Consider the following 18754-nt stretch of genomic DNA (forward strand, 5'->3'; position numbering starts at 1 on the left):
CTTTCATTGATGACCATACAAGGAAAGTATGGGTCTACTTCATGCGTAACAAAAGTGAAGTGTTTGGTCACTTTCAAGACTTCAAAGTCATGATTGAGAAGGAGACAGATATGCAAATCAAGACATTGAGGTCAGATGGAGGGGGAGAGTACTTCTCCAATGATTTTTCAGATTTTCTGCGAATGCATGGTATACACAGGCAGTTTACATGCAGATATACTCCACAGCAGAATGGGGTCGCAGAAAGGAAAAACAGGCACATCGCAGAGGTTGCACGTGCATTGATGAATGAGAAGAACATGCCTCATCATTTCTGGGCTGAAGCTGTAAATACAGCTGTGTACATTATGAACAGGACACCTACAGCTACGGTGCATGATGTAACACCTGAGGAAAAGTTTACAGGTACAAAGCCTGATTTGGCACACTTGAAAGTGTTTGGCTGCATAGCTTACGTGCATGTACCAGATGAGTTGCGTAGGAAATTGGATCCTAAAGAAGAGAAATGTATTCTTGTGGGATATTCCCTTGAACAAAAGGGGTACAGGTGCTACAATCCTACTACACGAGAATTACGAGTGAGCAGAGATGTAGTCTTTGATGAGATGAGCAGCTGGTACAGTAATGCACATGGCACTATTGGGGCTGATGTAAAAGATGATGTGGTTGTACAAAATGTGAGGCCACAGTCACAGGTTTTGAGTGGACCACAAGAGTCCTCTTCTCGTGGCTCTGTTGAGAAACCATGGAATGGTAGACTACGTACGCAGGTTACTCCACCAACAGGTACAAGGAATGTATCACGAAAAGGAAAGGAAAAGGTTGATGAACCTCCCTTTATGGTTGATGCATCATCAGGTTTTTCACATGTAGACATGGATTCAGATGGTTCTGAACAAAGTCTTGATGAGGAATTTGGAATTCCGGCTGTCAGGACACCTGGTGTAAGGAAAGTACAAGAAGATGCTAGAGGGCAAAGGAGTGACCCAGGACCGCGCAAATCTAATAGAGTCAGAAATCCAGTTCAGAAATTGACTTATGATGGGTATCTAGCGCATCACCAAGCCTACATGGCTAAGGTGATACAGGATGTGGAGCCCACATGTTTTGAGGATGCAGTTGGAAATGTGCATTGGGATGATGCAATGAATGAAGAGATGGCTGCATTGGAAGCAAATGACACATGGGAGTTGGTGCCATTGCCAAGTGGCAAGAAAGCTATTGGCTGTAAATGGGTGTATAAAACCAAGCATAAGGCTGATGGTAACATTGAGCGTCACAAGGCAAGGCTGGTCGCAAAGGGTTATGCACAGACGTATGGCATAGACTATGAGGAGACCTTTGCTCCAGTGGCAAAGATGACGACTGTGAGAGCTGTCATAGCAGTGGCTGCATCTAGAGGATGGATTATGCATCAAATGGATGTAAAGAATGCCTTCTTGAATGGTGAGTTGCAAGAGGAAGTGTATATGGATCAGCCACCTGGTTATGTCGATCCAGGTTACCCAGATTATGTATGCAGACTTCTCAAAGCTTTGTATGGTTTGAAGCAGCGCTCTAGAGCATGGTATGACAGGATTGCCAAGTATCTTGTCAGTATTGGTTTTAGGAGAGCTCATGCTGATCATTCACTCTATGTACGTGAGAGTGATGTGGGGATTGTGGTCATTACCATATATGTAGATGACCTTATTATTGTTGGTGACAATGCTATGGAGATTGACCATGTGAAGCGTCTTCTCAAACAGGAGTTTGAAATGAAAGATTTAGGCGAGTTGCGCTACTTTCTTGGCATTGAAGTGATCAGGACTCCAGAGGGTGTATGGCTATCACAGAGACAGTATGCTTTGGACATGTTGTCAAAGTATGGTATGGCTGATTGTAAGCCGATTTCCATTCCCTTGGATGTGAATGCAAAGCTGAGTGCAGAGAAGGGTGATGTTGTTGAGGATGTCAATATGTACAGGAAGATGGTGGGTAGTCTAATCTACTTGACTATCACAAGGCCAGACTTGAGCTACACAGTAGGCTTGGAGAGTCAGTTCATGCAGCTTCCGAGGAAGCCACATTTGGATGGAGTACGACGCACACTTAGGTATGTGCAAGGGACTCTTGACTACGCATTGTTCTATGCAGCAGATGCACCATTAGCATTGTATGGGTATACAGATGCAGATTGGGCAGGTAGCATTGTTGATAGGAGATCTACGAGTGGCTTCATGTTCTCTTTTGGGAGTGCTGCTGTTACTTGGAGCAGCAAAAAGCAGCCTACGGTTGCTTTATCGAGCACAGAGGCCGAGTACAGAGGTGCAGCAGATGCGGCGTGCGAGGTAGCTTGGCTACGCACATTACTTGAGGACTTGGGAGTGCAGGTGGACCAGCAGATTTTCATCCATTGTGACAACCTCAGCAGCATGCAGTTGGCTAGGAACCCAGTGTTCCATGCCAGGACCAAACACATAGAGGTCCATTACCACTACGTTCGAGAGCGAGTGTTGGCGGGCGACATCAACTTGGTCTACGTCAGCACAGAGGAGCAGATAGCGGATATCTTTACCAAGGCCCTCGGAGCTGAGAAGCTTCGACGTTTCCGGACTATGCTTGGACTCTGCGACATGCAGAGCTCGAGGGGGAGTGTTGAGATGTCGAGCTCTACACCTTGAGCTGGCATCCACTACGGGTCTTGGCCGCTTACGGCATTTACTCACTGGCGCGTTAGGTGACCGACACGGAGGATCTCTGCCAGTGATTCTACAGCTGGACTACACTTATAGTGCCATCCTAGTACGCTTCTAGTGAGTTCACACTTAGTGACCGCATGTACATATGTGCTACTTTTCAGCTTTAGCACTTAGTCATTTTGTACTCTCTTTTCTGTGAAGAAGAAGAAGAAGCTTTCCATCTCTGTGTGCTTTGTGCTTGTCTTGTGTAGCTCTCTTGCATCCTCATTCTTTACAGAGGCTGGGGCAGGGACCTCCTCCTACTAAAGAGGACCAAAGCAGTTCCCCGTCGGGACCCACTGTTGCTAGGAAGGTGCCTGAGGACCACTATGAGTACTAGGCTTTCATTGTGGCCCCTGTTGTTTTCAACCACAAACGTGCTGCCAACCCTCCTCCACTGGAGCCCTCGGATTGGAGGGTGGCTCTGCCTGTGTGCTGTGTGCCTCTACCTACCTATTGCTGTTGGCCAGCCCTTAAAGGCTAGGGTTGGGCATGTGGTGTAGGTTGGGGCCTCCTCCGTGGACAGGCCTTCGCAAGATGGCCCATCTATCAACAAAAGAAGCATTGATTCGGGAGACTCGAATACTCCACGCTTCGTCTAAACCAACCCCCACTCACCCAAGGAAGTAGGATGACCTTCAGAAGAGAGTGGGTGTCCCTAACCAAAACGCAAACTGAGGGAATGTCGGTTGCCTTGGCAGCTATTGAGGCTCCGTGCAAGGTGTCTCTAGGACAGTCTCAATCGCTAAGCCTATCGCGGACAAAAGTGGTAGGTACTCCCTCGGCAAACCAGGAAAGCAGACGGAGATGGGAAGGTCTACCTCCTCTACCAAAACATCTAAAGTAGGGTCAAAACCATGTCTCCACTATCGAAAGTGGGCTCGAACTGCTCACATGGTCAAGGGGCTCATGGTGATGACCTTAGAAGCCATCTCGGAGGTCTCAAACTCAATCTGATAGCAGCCTCGTCCGAGGAACTAAACATCCAAGATCTTTTCCACCTCTGCAAGAAGGCGGGCTTGGATGATCATGCCAAATTGTTGACGACTTCAGCTGAGCAAAATCCAGGGGGAGGGGGTGGGGGTAGCGAAGCAGAAGAAATGGGAGTGCGAAGCTGGGCGGGGCAGCGGGCTAAGACTAGCACAAGCGAGTGGGCGGTGGGCTAAGGTGGTGCGACAAGTCAGTAGGCTAGGGTGGGGTTCATTGCACGCTGGGTCTATTGCGCACTGGCGCCAAGTGAGGCAGCAAGTAGGCAGGGTGGGGCAGTGCGCACTAGAGGGTGGGGGGGAAAGCGATGGTACGCAAGAGAGGGGGTGCAGAGCATACGCATGGAGGTGATCAAGGGCAGCAGTAAGCACAAAAAGATCTTGATGAGGTCATTGTCCAAAATGACGTCTCATGGAGTATATTGATTGGCCGGGCCGATGCATATGACAAATATGGTGCCTTTATGTATGCCCAATGGGGTGTCCTTGAGGGGAATCGGCCGCCCACTAGTGCCCGTCCAATTGAAGCTCAATGGTCAGCCATTTTGTAAAGGAAAAAAGGCCACCCAATTTGAAAATTTAAAAAATGTTTTTTAGTGTGTAAACAAGGGCATGACATGGCGTGGGCAACGGGCGGCGACACAAGCAGCAATAGACGAACTCGCGCTGGGCGCTCTAGTGCCGGGACGATGATGTGCATGAAGACAATACTACTCAGCTTGCCAGGGCACCGTCATTTGGTACCAACCACGAAAAGAATGAAACTGCTCGAGTTGCTCACCTACCACATCATCATGTCAGGTCCCACACCACATTAGTCACGACGCCGTGACTGATGGGCTGAGGAAAACATAGGGGAAATAGAGCCAAAAAGAAGGGCAATGAAAGATTTCACGAGGAAGGTAAGTGAGGACAAGAGGGGTTGAGGAGGGGAGGTATTTGGAGAAGCAAGAAGCAAGCATATCTCTCTCTCTCTCTCTCTCTCTCTCTCTCTCTCTACCTCAAGGTGAAGAATTGAAGGCTCTTGAAGGGGGGGAGCTCAAACAAGCAAAGGAATGGCTTGCTATCTCTCTCTCAAGCCAAAGCAAGGGATATCCTCTCTCTCCATTGTGGAGATCAAGCTCAAGGCTTGAAGCTAGAGATGCATAAAGCAAGGAAGCTAAAGTCGTTCTCTATGGCTCTAGACCTTGGTTAAGCAAGGAAGAGAAAGGGTTTGTATGAAAGAAAGAAAAAATAAGAGAGAGGGCGGAGCTATAGCTATAGCCCAAGGAGGAGTTGGGGTAGAAGTCATAGCTAAAGTCGAAGTTGGAGTCTAAGCAGAAGACTGAAACTTATTGTTGGAAATTAAGGCAGTGCAAAGCGCACAAAGCAGGAAGTTATAGAACAGTTGGCAATAATTGAAGTATGATGATCGACATAGTGAAACTTAAATGAAATTTTCACGATCTTGAAGGTATTTGAAGCAAGTAAAGTGACAGGAAAAAGTTTCCATCACGCTCATCAGTCTGAAGATTAATTAGTTGTTTTATTAAGCTTCAGTGTCGTTAACGGCCGGGTTACTCTGTAAAGGGAGCTTAAAGTCCTATTTAGTAGTTAATACAAGTTTTGGTGCTGCTAACAACCCACCTTGGCTACCGATTACATTGTATTGAAAATTTGAATTGATTACTTGAAGACTATAGTGATTGCCAAAGCCATAAGCATCTATTTTTCTTGTTCTCTCTCACACCTCTCATAGCTAGAGCCCCGTTGTGCCTGCCCGACTCACATTTTTAACACATATCCCCCGACATCTTTGGTGAACGCAATGTGAAAGGAGCCGCCGGGCTGAGAGGTAAAGATGGAGAATTTGGAGCAGATGACAAAGATGATTGCAGAGTTAAGTGCAAATGGTTTTGATGATAATTTAATAGTTCCAAATTTTTTAAATATGCTTCAATTGGTTCAAGGATCTCTACTTGAAATGGAGACCGTAATGAAGAAAAATCAAATGGATGTAGCTTTAGATGTAGTATACAACAAGAGACAAGCCTTCAATAAATATGATCCAGAATGTTACCTAGAGTGTTATGAGTCGGAAAAGAAATTAAGAGGGATACAAAAAGAGTTAATGATTAGATCTTTTGATCACTTAGTGAGTTCAAATGTGAAGGAGCAAGTTCAAAAGGTTATCAAAGCCTGCAATGACAACTAGGAATACTTCAAAGAAGTTATTGTACAAGTCAGTTTGGAGAATTATGCAAGCTATCAAGAATAGAGTCCAAGTCTACCAAACTACACAAATATTTGAGGAAAAGTACAACCCAAATTAGAAGCTTCCGTGTACATCATTAGCTGGAGCACTCGAGTCTGGCAGGGTATGGTTCAAAGATTTATGATGGGTAGCTACCTAATGATTAAGCTAGCACATTGATGATAGAATGTAATCCTTACTTTATTTTTCATATGTTTACCAGTTATGTGAGTGTGATGATGGCAAAGAGCTTACGTTACCTATAGCAGATGCAGATTGAAGTGCAATTGGCATAGACCGGAGGCTGTGCAGGTTCCGAGGGGGTGGACGTCGTGCAACTCCACTTCCATGATGGAAGAAAGAGCAGAGAAATTAAATTCAAGCTTCTGTGAAGCCCACACATTTATTGAGCAGTGATCAGGGTTTGTTAACATACCAAGTTTAATGGTTCATGTATGCAAGATGCATCTTAAAAGGGACAATAGATGCCATAATAATGCTGAAAAAGATTATGCTTGAAGTGATTATAGATGGGAGATTATGATCTAAAATTGTAGTGCTTGAAGTGTTGTACTGTCTTGTCTTTACGGCTCGTTGATTGGAGCTACGGTGAAGAAGTTATGGTTGTTTGAAGTTTAAGTTGATGCAGATCCGTACCGGATTGGACAACTCCAGTTGAGGGGACAAAATCAAATGAATGCATGGGCGTGAAGTGATCACTTTGTGTAGTTCATTCTTCCTTTTAGATCAGTGATCAAAGTTACGGTTACCAAGATATTGCTAGATTAAATTTCATCGGGGGCGAGTTTCGTACTAGTCTGGTCGGCTCAGTCAGTGTGCCATATGGGAATTTTTGACTTCGACCAAGTTTTAGAACGTCATGCAACAATGCTTTGGTTGATATATTCTGCCTAGCAAGAATATTATTTATTGGAGATTTTGGATAGAAGGAAATGCCCAACACGGCTATGGCTTAAGCAGATACGAAGTCGAGAGTCTCTCTCAAAATGCAATCACCTATACTAGCATCTTGAAGGTTGTGTCGTGGAAAATGGCAGCAAAATTCATGATGATGTTGTTAGTCAAGGACCAATGAAGGAAGAATCGAATTGATTTTGGCCCAAGGATGTGGAAGTGCTGGTGATATAGACAGGCAGGATCCTCTACTTTCTTTAGTATAAGGTCGGAGAAGGTGGCATCAACTATACTTTTTGTGAATGTTCCAACTATTTTTCAATCTCTAGCTCTCATTGTCATACCTTCAATAGACAGCTTTAGTGCTTCAGCCACTATGTCTTTCTTGATGACTACTTTGATTTTCTGTCCTTGTTGATCTATGATCTGGGCATATTCAACCTCTTTAATTGTGGACATTAGCTCGTAAGCTCTTTGGAAGTCTTCTCCACATGGCTCTTGATCGTAAACTTCTCGAAGTCCTAACCTCCTGTTCGATTATTTTGTTGTAGGCTTGGCTGCTACATCATTCACTTTTGAATATGCTAGTGAAGACTGTAGAGTTGTGGTTCTCAAGTTGTTTTTGGATAGGTAGGTTACTTTGGCCGTCTTCACAGAACTCGGCTACAAATGATATGGTGGCATCTCTTGAAACTTTTCTTTTTGGGTCTTTCTCTTCTTTGCTTTCTCAGCAACTTGCATTGCACATTACGAGAACATAGTTTCAAAGTTAGAAAATTCCATAAGTTTCACTCTGACATCCCATGTGTCTGAATTGCTAGAAAATGATGTCTGTTTTGCTATAAATGCATAAAAACATGTAAAGATCAAAACCATTCAACTCAGGCAAAAATTGCAAGCAAAGTAAATAATTGCGATTATTTACAACAGGGGAATTTTGCCATATTTTTTCACGTACTTTTGACTACATAGGCTTGAAGAACATGTGATTTAAATACTCTAAGTGAAATGTGAGCTCATTTGAGTCTACAGGGTGATAATGGTGCCAATTTTAGTCTTCAGACTGTGAAACAATAGATATGAAGGGATTTTGGTTTTGTGAGATCCAAATGTGATCAAACTTGATAGGTGGGCTTTCCACACTTTGGTCCAAACAGGGTCAAAGATGAAATTTGGGTTCATTCTAGCAAAAATGTAGATAATCGTGATTATTAATATTTTCATCAAATTGAACATTTTTTCTTGCAAATTGGTTCTAGACATGCTATAGACCGTCTATGTGAGATATAGGATGTTTTGGATCAAAAAATATGGCAAATAACTCAAAATTTGGACTGAACAGCTTTTAGTGCGTTTTTGGACAAAATCTGATATTTATTGGACATGTTGGGCTCATATTTGACATGTGGCATGAGATAGATGTGTATAAGTGATAGGTGAAGGAAAATGATGATTTTCAAGCCAATATTGCAAAAAAGTAAATAGTCACACTTATTTACAACATTTGATTTTTTTGCTTGAAAAGACAGTTTGATGACCTACACATCTTCATTACATCTAAAACATGTCCTAAAATGAGTTTGGTAATATTTGGTCATGTCGGAATCACTTTGTGCTCTTGTCGACTCTCAAATCATCGGTTTTTGTTACCACTTGGTGTGTAGAGTTGTTTGGTCACTGTTGAAGCATTGGACTTGTCCTCTACATAGTCCTAATGCTGCTCATCTAGTTTGGGCACATTCGGAGTCAGTTTGACTCCATATATCAAAATTGATGCTTTGTAGTCTTTGAGCTATTTCTTGCTGCTAGAGAGCTTTCCTTGACTGTTTTCTTGGAACCATCTAGGTACATTGTGTATAGACCTTGTCTATAAGCTTCCCGTGGAGTAAGAATTCAATTCTGACATGTGATAAAAACCTAGATTATTTACTTGGGGACCCCTTCGATCCTTGCCAAATGGTCATATAATGATATAGAAGTGTCCTACTATCTAGGAGCATCCTACAATTCAAGTCTTGACCAATTTGGTTGAGCTGACAGGCTGCTATGGTCGTTTTTGCGTTATAATAATCCGTACACAATTGGGATTCTAGGGTTTTTCTTGGGCCTAGACCTACTACCCGACTGCATAAAAATGTTATTTGATGAGTTTAGAACTTACACCTCATGTTCCGTGTTAAATGGGCCTGAGAATGGGTGACTCCAGACTCCGAAAATCGTGCACGAAGAAGGTAGAGAGTTCTCTTTTCCGAGAGTGACTAGTGAAAATGAGGTAATTTTGGGCTACCTAAGATATCTACACTCGGACTTCCCAAACTACTTTTTCCCAGATTCCCATGTTAGTCCTAATAGGCCATGAAATCTACGTTAGACTCGAAAGTCTCCTCAATCGAACTTCGTTAGCTCATTTTGCAAGATCTACAAAAACAGGCTTTGATGGTCTAATTTAGGTCTCCCTCTTCCGTTTGTCGTTTTGACCAAAAACAATTGTGCTTGTCCGTCTTTTCCTCGTGATCATCAACATATCTTCAGTTTTTGCATCTTAGCTTGTTTGCTATTTATTATTGATTTTTCACATGTTTACTGAAAAATCAAAGAAAATAATAAAATGTACTAAAAAAGAAAATTGAAAGATCAACTATTAAAAAATACTATTTTTTTACTTTTTGATGGATTTCTCCATTTTTAAGCTCCAATATCAAGAAAATTTAATGAAAATAAGCAAAAAGGGCTATTTTTTGATGTACTTTCTGATAGTATATATGCTACTTACACTCATCGGGGATATTTTATTAGTTGAAATTACGCTATTGATGATTTTTAAGGCCATTGTTATGGAATTTTGCAAAACCACATGTAAACATCCAACTTTTTCCTCCCTCTTCAAACATTTTTCTTAATTAATGAAGTTTCCTTCCACCCCTCCTAGATACAGAACTCCGGGACAACTATGTGCATGGGTCAAACAATCGTATCTATGCATAGCCATGGTTGGATCTATTATGCTTTGAAGGTCAATGAAGTTCAAATCAGTATATATGCGGTACAAAAGTTGGGTCTTGAGTAGTTAACTCAAGGGTTTCCGTGGTTGAGGTTTGTTGTTGATGTTTTCTAAATAGAAAATTTTGTAATTTATGTGCTCTTTGCCTGATTGTACCATCTGGATGCTTTGGCCCACAGATTTTTTGAGCTATCGATAACAATAATGACGGTGATGGAGCAAAAGACGCCGTGCGCACACTCACACACCCAGACAACTCAACACAGAATTTGCTTAAATTGAAACCCACACACACCACCACTCAAGAGCTCAATAAAAACACTACCTACAAGCTCGATTCAAACTCCAAACACCTCGACCTACAAGCCCTTGCCACAGACACTACAAGATGAGTCGAGTTGATCAACACTTGAAATCACACTTGATGGTGACCAAAATATACAAGAAAAATCCATCCACAAAAGGCCACTCTCAAACCATAGCAAAGCCTTCACCAAATTCCACTCTGTTGGACTCTTTGGAGTAGCACCAACCCTAATGGCACCGATACAAGGTCACATAGTCTTGCAAAAAGCCGCACCTTTTTCCCTCAATTACTCGCACACACATGTCCATGGAAACCTCAGAACTTCCATAGACTCTCCCAAGTGAAAAAATGAAGAGAGAAAGCTCGCATTCATTCCTCCACACACTCCAAAACACGACACAAACGCTATGGGACTGCACTAGACCACCTGTAGGAACCTTGCTTCCTTCCCCACACAGAGAGGTGAAAGTGCCAAGATTTGGCTTACAAAATGCTCCTTTAGTCCAAGCACTCACGGCAGCATCACTGTAGTGGAAAATTGAAGCCTTTTCACACCGTTTCTGGTCATTTTTTGACCTTTTATGACCCAGTTTGACCCCCGGCGGGCATTTTTTTGTGGGAAAAACCCCGAATGGACTCCAAAATTAACCAAATTTTGTACACTTTATCCTTGATACCCAAAGCACTTTTCCACATCCCCAAATTCTATTTTTGACCACTTCTAGGGTGGTGCACGCATCACTGTAGATCAGGCACCATAAATAGACACTTACTACATGTCCCAAACTTCTTGAGCGGGATGAGAGTACCCATATTTGTGGCTTCCATTATTTACATTCTAGAAAGATAAAAAAATTCTCTACAGACAAAATAAGCCACCTAGAACCATATCCAAGGCCCCTATACCCTATTCGGGCATGTACATGTGTTCGACTGCTAGCACGCGAACCTGCCTATTCACAATGTGTACTCGTTGCATCTTTTTCAAATTTGAAACCACTTTGCAAAGCTCCCAAATGCATATATTTACATATTTTTGTACATATGACCATGCATATAAATGCTACTTTGTACACGCCAAAAGAGGTCTATCAACGGTTTGCTAATATTTAACTCTCCATTGGTATTTTGATTTTCGGTTGATGAACTGTTGTGGTGGAGTTTTTTGAAATTTAACCGTCCACTGATTCATCTGCTAGTGTTGTACAATTTGTGGAGAAGATAAATGCTCCTTTGGTTTCCAAACCCATTTAGTGCTAGTTTCTCTTCTGAAAGATGTTTTTCTTTGAGTTGTTGAATGTGAAACTTTCTTCACTATGGTAGATGAGTTTTTGGGCACCGAGATTTGAGACGGATTGTCCTTGATTTGTGCTTTTGGTACCCAAATCTTCCCGACTCCTTGCATGCTGCTTGTAGAATTTTATTGTCTAGAGGTTGACGTAGATTAGTTATTCCCTGGTTTCTTTTGTTGGCGACCTCTTTTCCATTCCTCTTTGCTCGGTGCAATTGGAGCTAAGAGTTGTCCTCCTTTAAGTGATATCTTGAGTTGATTGGTGTTCCAATATGGTACCGCCTTGTATGTCCGCATCCATGAGATTCCCAGAATCATCGTTTCATTCATATGTTCATCTGATATGCATATAAATTGATGAGGGCATAAAAATCCATTTACTATCACATTCAAGTTGACCACTCCCAATGCTGGTGTTGAGTTTTTGTTGCATTTTTTGATAGAAAATATTCCCGATGCTAAAGGCTGATTCGTAGCTTTCTTGTAAGTGGACTAACTTACTGCATTCATTGGAGTGCCGGTATCTACTAATGCATTTGTGATATGATTTTTCAGTTGTACTATGATGCGAAGGTCAATTTCATCCAATCATTAATCATCGATTGATACTGTATCATTCTATGATTCCCATAGTCTTTCATTTGGTTCCAAAGTGCTGATGGGAATAAGTGTTTGTTGATTCTTGAAAGTAGCTTTCCTTTTGAGTAGTCCAAGTAGAGATTCCTCTTGAGATTCATCAATAACGTGCTGTTGTTTAATCTTTTTGTGCTTTGTTGCATGCATTTTTTCTAGCAAATCATTGGTTAGTGACAAATGGTACTTCTTTAAGCGGCATCCACTAATCTCGTTAGCCATTGGTTCACCATCTATAGTGGACAACTTAACCGATCCACTTGGAGATACATCGACTTCAATGACAAACGGTCCATTTCCATTTTTATTGAATTCGGGAATGTGTTGCAGGGAATAAACTAAAACTAGGTCCCCTTTTTTGAAGATTTTTGTGACTAGATGTGAATCAAATTTTTTTTTTGCTTTCGTTTTTGTGCATAGATGTGAGCTATAGCTGTTAGACTTTGTTCATCAAGCTTTTCTAAATCTTCAAGTCTCTCTAAAAATTCATGTCCGATCCACTGAAGATCTTTAACTACCCTTAGTGTTGGCAATAGAAATTCCATCGGTAGTATGGCATCGAGACCATAAACAAGATTAAAGGGTGTAGCATTTAAGGTTGTCTTGAATAAAATTCCATAATTCTATAGAGTATCATGTAGATTCATTTCCCAATCAGTTTGTCCTGAACTAACCACTTTAGTCAATACCGAGCTAAGAATTTTATTTGTCTGCTCAGCTTGTTCATTCGCTTGTGGATGATATGGAGCATGTACATGGAATATATTATTGCAGTATGGTGCTTTCAATATTGGGGCTGAAGTGAGAGCTAGATTAAGCTTCATAAAGGATTCCTCCTGGGGCAGTCACTTATCAAAAGACCCCTATATCACGTGCATTCAAGAGGTAATTAATAATACCCCAATATACATACTATACTTACATTGTGATCCTATTTAAAAAACCCCCACCCCCCTCTATATATATACATTTTGGTCTTTTAATAATCCTCTCCGGTTAACTCACGTGATATCATACACGTTCTAAAAAGTGACTGCCCCGGGGGATTCCTCACACTCATCAGTCCATACAAAGAGTGTAATCAGGCCATACATGGGTTTGGTGATTATAGCATACATATAAATGAATCATCTATAATATCCATAATGTCCCATGAAATCCTTAACCCCTTTGATTGTTGTCAGTCTCAGCAATTCAACAATAACATGAATTTTATCCATATCGATCGCTATGTCGTTTTTAGACACTATATGTCCAAGAATGTTTCTTTGTCTGCCCATAAATGTGCACTTTTCAGGATTTAAACAAATCCGATAAAGTCTACATTTATTCAATACCTTTCTAAGATGTTCAAAATGATCAGCCTGGATCGATGAATGTACACATAAATCATCCATATGTACTTCCAAGAAATCTCTAAGATATTCTTTGAAAGCATGGCTCATCAATATTTGAAAGGTGGCAGGAGCATTAGTTAGCCCAAAAGGCATAACCCAGAGGCAAAAATACCCCATTCAGTTGCAAAGGCATTTTTATGATGATCCTTGGATCAACCAAAAGTTGATTGTACCCCAACAAGGCGTCTAAAAAGATGTAAGATTCTTTTCCTGCAACTCGTACTAAACATGCCCGGTGATTGGAAGAGGGTAGTTATCTCTAATGGTCGTTGCATTTGAGATTGACACATACTCTTAATTTTTCTTTTTTTAAAGTACCACCACAATTGAAGACACCCAATCTGTGTGTTCAACTTCATAAATGAATTTGTCTTCCTTGAGATTCTCTATCACTTCTTTGATCTTTTTGGAAACTGTTTCATTATAAGTATATGGCCATTGTCTACTTGGTTTTGCCTCATCTCTCATAGGTATGGTCTATTGACAAATTTTTGGATTAACACCCTTGAGATATTTATAAGACCAAGCAAAGATATCTTCGTATTCTTTTAGTAAGCTTAGCAAAAGATCTTCTTCTTCTTCACTCAAGTCGTTTGCGATATAGGAAGGTATGGGGTGTGTGCAAGATGATGTGCACTCAATTTTTGTAGTTAGGTGGAAAGTGTGACACTGAAGGTGTTCAGCATATTTGTCTACATCTCATATGCTAGCATGGCCAAATAGGATTAAGATGCTATAATATACCCTTGGAGAATGAGAAAATGTGCCAGTTTTTAAATATTTGATAAATTTTTGACCCTAAGATGTACACTAAGGATACTCCAAAGGTTGCACATAAGTAGAATGGAGAAAAGATAGGCTTATGAAGCCTAGTTGCACACAATAGTTTTTCTATGGGCTCCTTGTTTCATAAACTAAAATAAATATTAAATCCATGGGAAAAAGTAATAAGTAATTTATTTATTATAAGTTTTAGAAGAGTTTAATTTTATTTATTGATATTCTATGTTAATTTTTCAAGGAAGATCTGTCAATATTCTATTATTAAAGTATGGTTTTTATTGTTTCACCACATTTTGCATAACTATATCTATCAAATGACCGTAGGATCTTGAGAAATGAGCCTTGCATCTATAGATATCTTATGAAGAAATAGCGATGTAAGAATTGTTGATACTTTTTACAAAGATAATTATTAATAATTTAAAGAAATGAGAAAAAAAACTCCAATAATTCCAAACATTCTCTCTAAGCATATGCAAGTTTATTTCAAAATTAAGTAAGTGATAAGAGACTTATATAAGAATCTATGTTCAGATCACAATGCTATGATAGGACATGACAGGTCAAACCAAGAGATTCCTTACACATAGTAAGTACTATTTTCTATAAATTTTTTTAGAAATTGATTCTTTTTCATATGTTAGTACTTATGCCTTTTATGTGGCCACCAATTCTTAGCTCTTAGAAATGAGTATAGCTAGGGTGTCATGTAAAAACATTTACATAAAAAGCTTTCCCTTTTGTAGTCTAAAGCTACATAAACTACCAAAATTGGGTACATATGATCTTGCATACATCCCTGGGCTCTTCTCTTGGTTCAACTAAATCTATTTTCTTTGCTTTTTTAGGTCCTTCATATGACTCACCCTGTTTTCTTAGTTTCCTTACAGGTTGTTCCACTATGATGGAGGGTATATTTCTTATAATGGGATGGAACACTCATTACATCTTTACTCTCTTCCTCGGTTGTTTCCATTTTAGTGGTAAACATCTCCTTTAGAGTTTTCTTCAACTCTTGATATTTTTTTCTTTCGCTCGACTCATGTCATGAATGATTCATCATCTGGTGTTTAGGTTTTGAGTGAGTTTCCTTTCTCATTTTTCTTGATTTTTTTGATGTTAATTGTTTGTTGTCTGAAGGATATCTACCCGTGATTTTGTCTTTGACACAATCATGTGAATCTGAAACTGTGTTCTGCTAGAAAATGATGGCATAAGTCTAAATTTCAAGTTTTTTCTTTGCATTGGGAACTATAGAATTAATAATGGATTCTTTTGGGACTTGGCCTTGGCTTAACCATTATTGATCTATTATCAAGCTCAACAAGAACAATAATCAATTGCACAATGTTAGACCCTCTCCACTACTCTTTGCAATCAATAGTCTTTAAACCACTGGTGTGGTTGCTTCAATGTTAATTTTCAAAAGTAAATAAGAGTAGAAAACTAAAGTTTTCAGCTGCCAAAGCACAAAGTAGTATATGCATAAGTTTAGTTAGCATGGATGACAATAATGAAGAGAGTAGAATGAGTATTGACGACTTTGACTTTGCACATAAAGGTGCTACTAATGATGGCTTCCCTGTTTGTGAACTATCTTGTTGCTAGGTTGCAACAAGCTATGGGCAGCCCTGCTTTGCAAGTTGAAGTTACCCAACAACTTCGTGCTTATGGGATTTCCCTACCTCTCCAAGAGGAAAGAGAGCTTATGAAGCCTCTTGTAGAGACTTCCAAAAGGCAAATCTCTCCTATGAGAGAAGAAGAGGAATCCGATGAATGAGAAAGAAGTGAATTGCCAAATTCCTCTAAAGATGTGGCTCCACAAAAATGGCGGTCTCTAAGATATCCAATTCCTCCCAAGAGGAAAAGATCACCCTATAGTCCATCTCCTCGTCACTCCAAAAGGTAAGAGAGGAATCAAACGAAGAAATAGGTGAGAAAGAGGTCACCCTCTTTTCCATCTTCGTCATCTTCCTCCTCTTCCAATGAAAGCAGTGGTTTTTCTCCTAGAGAAAACAAGAGGGGAGGACATCGCAAATACTATGCTTCTTGGAAAAGGTCCTACAAGATTAAGAAGTTCAAGGATGGAGGAAAGAGCATCTCTTTTCTCACCTGTGATGGCACCTTTGGTGCTATGAACAAAGTCTTAGCCTTTATCAAATAGTTTGATGTGGCCTTTGGAGATGAGGGCTTCACAAAATCCTCTAAGCCACGTCATGCAACAATGGACTTTGAAAATTTTTCCCGACAATGGTGGGATAGCTCCTTGGCAATGGTCAAGCTCAAAGACATGGAAAACTCTACGAGTTTCCATCATGAAGAAATTTCTTGCAAGCAATGCAAAAGATAAAGTGCTCACTGAATGGTGAAGCTTGAAGCTATTCCCCAATGAGTCTATCCACAAGTATATGGACAAGTTTTGGGATTCACGTCTCAAAGCTATAGTCTTCCAAAAGATAGACTTTGCGAAGAAAAAGAAACAATTTCGTGTGGGACTCCATGAAGAAATGATCGAGTATGTCAACTCTCAAAGGCCTAGGACCATCACCGAAGTCATCCACCGCAATATGGTTGATTTGCGCATCAATTTCCAACAAGGGGTTAAAAATAATGCTTAGCCCATGGAAAACAAAGAACAAAATGAATCAAGAGGTAAGAACAATACACAAAACTCTTCCCAAGGTAGCTCCAACAACAAAAAACAACAACAACAACAATAAGACCAAGGAGAAACGAGTTTATAAAGGTAAAAATAAACTCTGTACGTCTTGAAGAGCTAGAGGATTTTTGCAAGGATCATAAATGTTTCAAGAGTGGGGAGCAAGGACATGGTTATCGTTCTTGCCCCAAAAGAAATGCATGCAATGAGACTCCTATAGCTTCTATGGTCGAAGCTCCAAAAGAGGAAACTCATTGCAAAAGGATCATCTGTCATAAAAACTAATATCTAATTATCCCAAATGCTTTTCTCATGTTAAATTGATCATTTAATATGGGTAGGTACCAGGGGAGTAAAAGCTGGAATATTGGTAAGGCTGCTAGACCGGTCTCAGCACGGATCCAAGGAGTGAAAATAGGGATCCAAAGGGGGACAGTGTGCAAACGAGCAATGTGTATTATGGATCTTTAAAGAACGAAGGTTTAGCTTCATTAAGACTTCCATAGGCTAAAGTTCCAAAATTTAATTAAATAATTCAAAGGCCAAAAGTTGAGAAATATGGGATGCTCATGGGAAAACCAAAACGTATTCCCAAATCTCATGAAGGAGGGGGCAAGCCCTAAGAGTAGGGGAGGAGAGATAAACACACACACACACACTCCAAAGCTCCCCCTTTACACCAAGGGAATACTAGACACATGGCAAGCTCCTAGCCCAATGGCCCCCAATCTCCCCTCAAATCCTATTGGATGGCCATAGAGGTGGACCAATGAGAATTAGGCTAGAGTAAAATTAGTCTAATAAATATAAAAATGCTTGATAAAAGAGCCAATAGAATTAAGATCCCTAGAAGAAAGTCTACCAAGGGGTCCAATGAGAATCAAGCAGCCCAATGACTTGCTTGATTCCTATTGGCCAGAAGACTAAAAGGTACAATGAGAGTTTATTAGATTATTTTAATTACCTAAAGCTCTCACAAAAAGGTAAAGGGGGACACATGTCACAAGGCTATCAATTATGCTTCTAATTTGCAATTGGCTAAGCTCTTTAGGGGCCAATGGGAAGCCAGAAAGAGTAATTGACAAGAGGGGTCGACGAAGAAGAGAGAGAGGGCTGTATTTTTGTCTAACATAGTGCTACACACACACACACACACACACACATAGCTCACGTGTGCAATAAGAATTCCATCTCCTTATCCAAGCAATTCGAAGTTGAGGCCTACACCAACAACTCTTGGCTATGGAATGCAAATCCAACCAAGATCCAAGCTTCAATGGCATGCTCATCTCCTCTACCATGCTAATTACTAATCTCTACTATGCTCTAAGAGTGATTATGTGAGGAGAATACTTATTTCTTGTAAGATACATCTTCTTCCTCTCAATCTTTCTCATTCCCTGCTAGCTCTCACCATTTTTGAAGGTGTGTGAGGTCTTGGGAAGGAGGCTAGGGACACTAGGTGTGTTTTTCAAGCATAATTTGGTGCATGAAGCTTCCATCTTCATTGCAGTACCATGTTTTTTCAAGGAACACAAGAATTGTATTGTTCAAAATTCTCCTTTGATGGGAGAAGATATAATACAAAGCCTTTATGGAGGGGGGACCGGCTCCATGTAAATCCGGTCATCAATTGTTGTCAATTGTTCTATTTCTCTCTCTTTTCAAGTATTGTCTATGACAAACTAGCTAGATATAAATTTCTATGTTGCTTCTCGCATTAAGCTCTCTCTCTATGCTCATTAGGAACTTGTTCTTAATGAAATTCTCACTATGTTATCAATTTCTACTACACACAAGTTACTAGTGCATTAAATGTTACATTGGTA

The sequence above is a fragment of the Adiantum capillus-veneris genome, chromosome 11 (assembly GCF_014529385.1).
Source record: "Adiantum capillus-veneris isolate H3 chromosome 11, ASM1452938v2, whole genome shotgun sequence".
Taxonomy (NCBI): domain Eukaryota; kingdom Viridiplantae; phylum Streptophyta; class Polypodiopsida; order Polypodiales; family Pteridaceae; genus Adiantum; species Adiantum capillus-veneris.